Raw genomic sequence first — 5,574 nt, 5'->3', positions numbered from 1 at the left:
CTTGAGGCTGAGGGCAGAGGAGCCTTCCTGGAGCTTGATTTAAAGGTAAATTGTGTGTCTGTGTTTTCTTACTAATACCTTGGGAATTTCCCTTGAGTGTGCAAGACGGGGTCTCACTGACTTGCTTAGCACCTTGCTGTTGCTGAGGCTGGCTTTGAACTCACAATCCTCCTGTCTTGGTCTCCAGAGCTGCTGGGATTTCAGGGTTAGTTAGATTTTTTTAACCTCTAATTTCTCTTTATCCCTAACATCAAATATTGGGATGAGCAACTCAGAGTGAAGTAATTTACAGTAGAAAAATTACAACCATCCTCTGATGGCAGTCTTATTCGGCACTCAGAAGCCTTTATAAAGATCCTTTTCAGGCTTTCTTGAAAGAAAACAGCTTCCTTTTACATGTTTCAAAGTAATAAAATAAAAAGAAAGAGGACAGTCATATAATGTGTTTAACTTAGATGATCTTCTTTTCCCTATTCTTCTTACTTCTAGAAGCAAATATGAAGGCTTCATGTAGAAAGCTAATAGACTTGCAAATATGTTCAAGAAAACCATATAAAAGTTCATGACTCAGCTAGATATAAAAAATATAAACAATATTGCCTGTAGAGCTTTCGCTGAAGAGTTCCCATGCGGGCCTAGTTGGCAAGCAGAAATTCTATCACCATAGATATTTCATCGTACATTACTTCATTTGTTTCTTTTCTCTATTTCAAACAGCAAAATCAAATCTATTAAATTATAGTTTTAAATTAATATGCCTATATTCCTAAAAAAGTTTATGTGTGATCTTTTAATAAGTAATTAGGTATTGTTATATAGGTAGAATTATAATCCCCAAGAAGATATGTTGATACCTAACCCTCAGTACCTCAGAATGAACTTATTTGGAAATGGGCTTGTTGCAGATATAAGTGGTTAGGACAAGGTCATATTGGAGTCCGGTGAACTCTTAATCCAATTTGATTGTTATTGTCTATAAAGAAAAGACAGAGACATACAGAGAAAATGACCATGTGAAGACAGAAGCAGACATTGCACAAACACAAAACATACAATTTTAAATGGTTCATGCATCCTTTGAAGACCATGATTGGATGCCAATGAGTTTAACTGCCAGTAAACTTAAATTTAAATTCATCTCCAGTTTAGCTGAAAATGAATTTACCTACCTGAAACAATTAAATAAGCATATAGTGATATTAAATAGCTAAGTATATAAGATAGCAAAAGCATATTAAAAAGTCAGATAGGAATGAAATCAATGTGTCCAGAATGATTTAAGGGGATTTTTGGAGAAGCTAAAAAAATTTTAAAATATTAATAGTATTTGGCCAGGCATGGTAAGGCACACCTGTAATTCCAGAGACTTGGGAGGCTGAGGCAGGAGGATGGAAAGTTTGAAACCAGCCTCAGGGAGACCCTCAACAATTTGGTAAGACCCTGTCTCAAAATAAAAAGGGTTGGGGATGTAGCTCCGTGGTAAAGTGCCTCTGGGTTCAATCCCCAGGACCCACCATCAGAAAGGCTTTGGATAGAAGGTATAGAAAATAGAACATAGAAAAGAGCAAAGCATGTATGGAAACCATGGTACAGGTTTAATTGGAATGAGGGTTTATGTTAGCAATTATATATGGAAAGAACCCATCACAGAGTCTGGCACTTGAGTACTTGATTAATAGTATATATTTTTTTATTATTGTATTTTTAGAAGAGTAGGATAGGGTTTCATAGGAAAGGTTAAAGCCATATTCTGGAGGATCTTGGATGTCAGAGCAATTAAGAGCCCACAAGTTATTGTGTTTTTGAGTAGAAGCATTTGATTCAGTAAAACTATTTGGAACCATGTAAAGAATTTCTTGGAGAAAGTAAAAAGGCAAAGAGTAGTAAGAATAGTTCAGTGGGTTTATAGTACCAAATGGAGGAGAAACTTAAACTACTGTGGTGAAAGTGGAAATAAAGTACATATTTGAGGGACTCAAAAAGAGAGAGAGAGATACGTCTCAGGATAGTGATATACATGGGGTAATGGAAAGGGAAGAGTTAGAGGAAATATTTTTGAATTTATTATTATTATTACTTACCTGTTCATAGTATCACTAAATTAACCTTCTATTTTATACTCCTAAAAGCAACGCACTACTGGAAGGATCGTTCTGGGTAAAGAGTGCAAACGCTCTCCACTAAGCCACCCACAGTTCACACCCAAGCTAAGCTGAGATGTGCTGTAGGAGGGAATCAGGGGTTTCTCTTCAGCCACGAACAGCTTTTAACTGACTGTGTAGGTGGTGATGATGTTAAATATACCACACAAAATCACAGATTCATTTTTTTATCCATACGGAATTTCCATGGTATAGATGCCAACTACTAGCCACTTTCAGCCTTGCCTAGGACACGCAGCTTCTGAACTGTTGAAATTCTAGTGGAAGTTCTCATAGTGGAATCCAAAACGTTCTCTGACTGTGTTAAGCATGATTGGTGGTACAGAGATTTTCTTTTGCTCTTGGGGATCATATTGGGTCTGCAGCTGCTGGAGCCAGCATAAAGGGAAAAATAAAGATTGCTTAGAAAAATGGGGGGAAATCATAGCAATGACAGAAAGTTTTAGGAATCATCTCTGCAGTTAAAGTTTATTTCAGTCAATCACACTATAGCTCCATTAGCTGTCCTTGGCCCATTGTACTGTCAAAAATATTTTGAATCTCAGAAGAGTGATACACAAAGAAAATGGGAGAAGGAATCAAAAAACATGAGTTCTAACACCAGATATATCTCTCACTAGAGAGATGACCTTGGGCAAAATTTTAAAAATCTAGCCTACAGCAAGAACTCATTTCAGGAAAGAATGAAACTTTATCAGAGTTTTTTGTCAATGTAAAGCACCACATCATCACCACAGGTATTCTTGGGGTTTATGCTTTTACTTGTGTTGACCTTGACTCCCCAAGGACAAGTTCTATGATTTAGACTCAATTGGTTTTTCTCTTTTTTAATACTTTAATAAATATAGTAAAGATTTAACTTATACTTTTTGATAAAGATGCAAGAGGAAAACTCTCCTGGAATGTATTTGGCTAGCAAATCGGCACCACGGTCAGCAAGTGAGTCTTGCTATCTTACTACAGTAGTGGAAGAAGAAAGGAAGAAGGTGAGGAGCGAGGAGGGGGAGAAAACAAGAGTTGGAAAGCTGCAAATTATGACAAAAGGCCTTATTAGACTTGAACACATTTGGCAAAATTATACTATCAGTCACATCAGAAGACACAGAAACCTTGATCACTGGATTGAATAGATATCAGCCTAAGTCCTCCCCTTGTAAGCTATTTTTTTTCTCCTTGTGGACAAAAAGTAATTTGTGTAGAATTATTGTGACACCTTATGAATGTTCTTTTCTTATTAGCCATTCACTTAATAGTTTTAGCGTTATTACTAGCATGTTAATAATAATTGTTTCGAGCAGTGAATAAAAAGAACCACATCAGAATGTTCTAAATGTTAAGTACATGTTCTTCTGTAGTTTGTGTAAAAATTAAAACAAAAATAATTTTTAATATTGCAATTACTATAGAGCATAATTTTTATTTTTTATTAAAATAAATATTTATTTTTTCACACAAATGGAGCACAACTTTTCACTTCTCTGGATGTACGTGATGTAGAGTCACACCATTTGTGCAATCTACCTATACATAGGGGTAAGAATGTCCATCTCATTCTACCATCTTCCCCCACCACCACACACTCCCCCTCCCGACCCCCACAATCCAAAGTTCCTCCATTCTTCCCTTGCGCCTCACCCCACACACATACCGCCCATTATGGATCAGCATCCACTTATCAGAGAAAATATTTGGCCTTTGGTTTTTTTGTGATTGGCTTATATTGCTTAGCATAATTTTCTCCAACTCTGTCCATTTACCTGTAAATGCCATAATGTCATTGTTCTTTAAGGCTGAGTAGTATTCCATTGTGTATATATACCACAGTTTCTTTATCAATTCATCTATTGAAGAGTATCTAGGCTGTTTCCACAGTTCAGCTATTATGAAATTGAGCTGCTATAAACACTGATGTGGCTGTGTCACTGTAGGATGCTGTTTTTAGGTCCTTTGGGTATAGACCTAGGAGTGGGATAGCTAGGTCAAATGGTGGTTCCATTCCAAGTTTTTTGAGGTATCTCCATATTGCTTTTCAGAGTGGTTGTAGCGTTTTGCAGTCCCACCAGCAATGAATCTGTGTGCCTTTTTCTCCACGCCGTTGCCAGCACTTATTGTTGCTTGATTTTTTTGATATTTGCCATTATGACTGGAGTGAGATGAAATCTTACAGTAGTTTTGATTTGCATTTCTCTAATTGCTAGAGATGTTGAACATTTTTTTCATAAATTTGTTGATCGATTGTATATCTTCTTCTGTGAAGTGTCTGCTCATCTCCTTAGCCCATTTATTGACTGGGTTATTTGTGGTTTTGGTGTTAAGTTTTTTGTGTTCTTTATATATCTTAGAAATTAGATTTAAAATGCTCTATCTGATGTGTCAGTGGTAAAAATTTTGAGCATCATTTAAAAAAAATTTTTTTTAGTTGTCGATGGATCTTTATTTTCTTTATTTATATGTGATGCTGAGAATTGAACCCAGTGCCTCCCACATGCTAGGCAAGTGCTCTACCCCTGGGCCACAACCCCAACACCATTATTGAGCATCATTTTGGTAAAATAAAGCAATATAATACATTTAAGTGTCACTTGTTTTACTTATGACATACTACATGAAATAGTAAATACTATCCAATTTTAAAGATCTGAATTAGGTAAAATATTAACTAAAGACAAACTATTGTACTGGAGTATAATTCAGTAGTTGAGGGCTTGCCTCGTATGCACAAGGCCCTGAGTTTGATTCCCCAAAAAACAAAGGTAAACTGAAACTCTCAAATACCTATAGTGTTAACATTTCACATTGTACTACCATGTATTTTATTACTATTTACACATAGTAGTACAGATTTATTTTAAAGTCGGGTATTATGATGCATGCCTATAATCCCTGCTATTTGGGAGGTTGAGACAGAAGTATTAGAAGTTCCAAGCCAGCCTAGGCAACTTAACGAGACAATGTCTCAAAATTAAAAAATAAAAAGAGCCAGAGATGTAGCTTAATGGTGGAGCAACTCAGGTTCTATCCCTAGTACTGCAAAAAATTTAAAAAAATGTATTTTAAAAATAAAAACTTCCCAGATTTAGGCTATCTATAGCACTTTTGTGACAGTAATTACTATTGAAGATGACAACATAAATATTCATCACCAAAAAATCAGAGGGATTTATATAACAAGATACTAAGGTTAAAAAGTAGAATAATTTACTTTTAAAATACTCATCAATTGGGAGGGAAAGGGAAAGAGAAGGGAAATTGCATGGAAATGGAAGGAGACCCTCAGAGTTATACAAAAGTAGATACAAGAGGAAGTGAGGGGAAAGGGAAAAATAATACAAGGGGGACAAATGAATGTCAGTAGAGGGGGCAGAGAGAGAAGAGGCGAGGGGAGGGGGAAGGGGGAGGGGGGAGTAGTAGA

Source organism: Marmota marmota, unplaced genomic scaffold, assembly GCF_001458135.2.
Source record: "Marmota marmota marmota unplaced genomic scaffold, marMar, whole genome shotgun sequence".
In the NCBI taxonomy this organism is placed as follows: domain Eukaryota; kingdom Metazoa; phylum Chordata; class Mammalia; order Rodentia; family Sciuridae; genus Marmota; species Marmota marmota.
The sequence above is the reverse complement of the archived record's forward strand: the minus strand, read 5'-3'. Positions refer to the sequence as shown.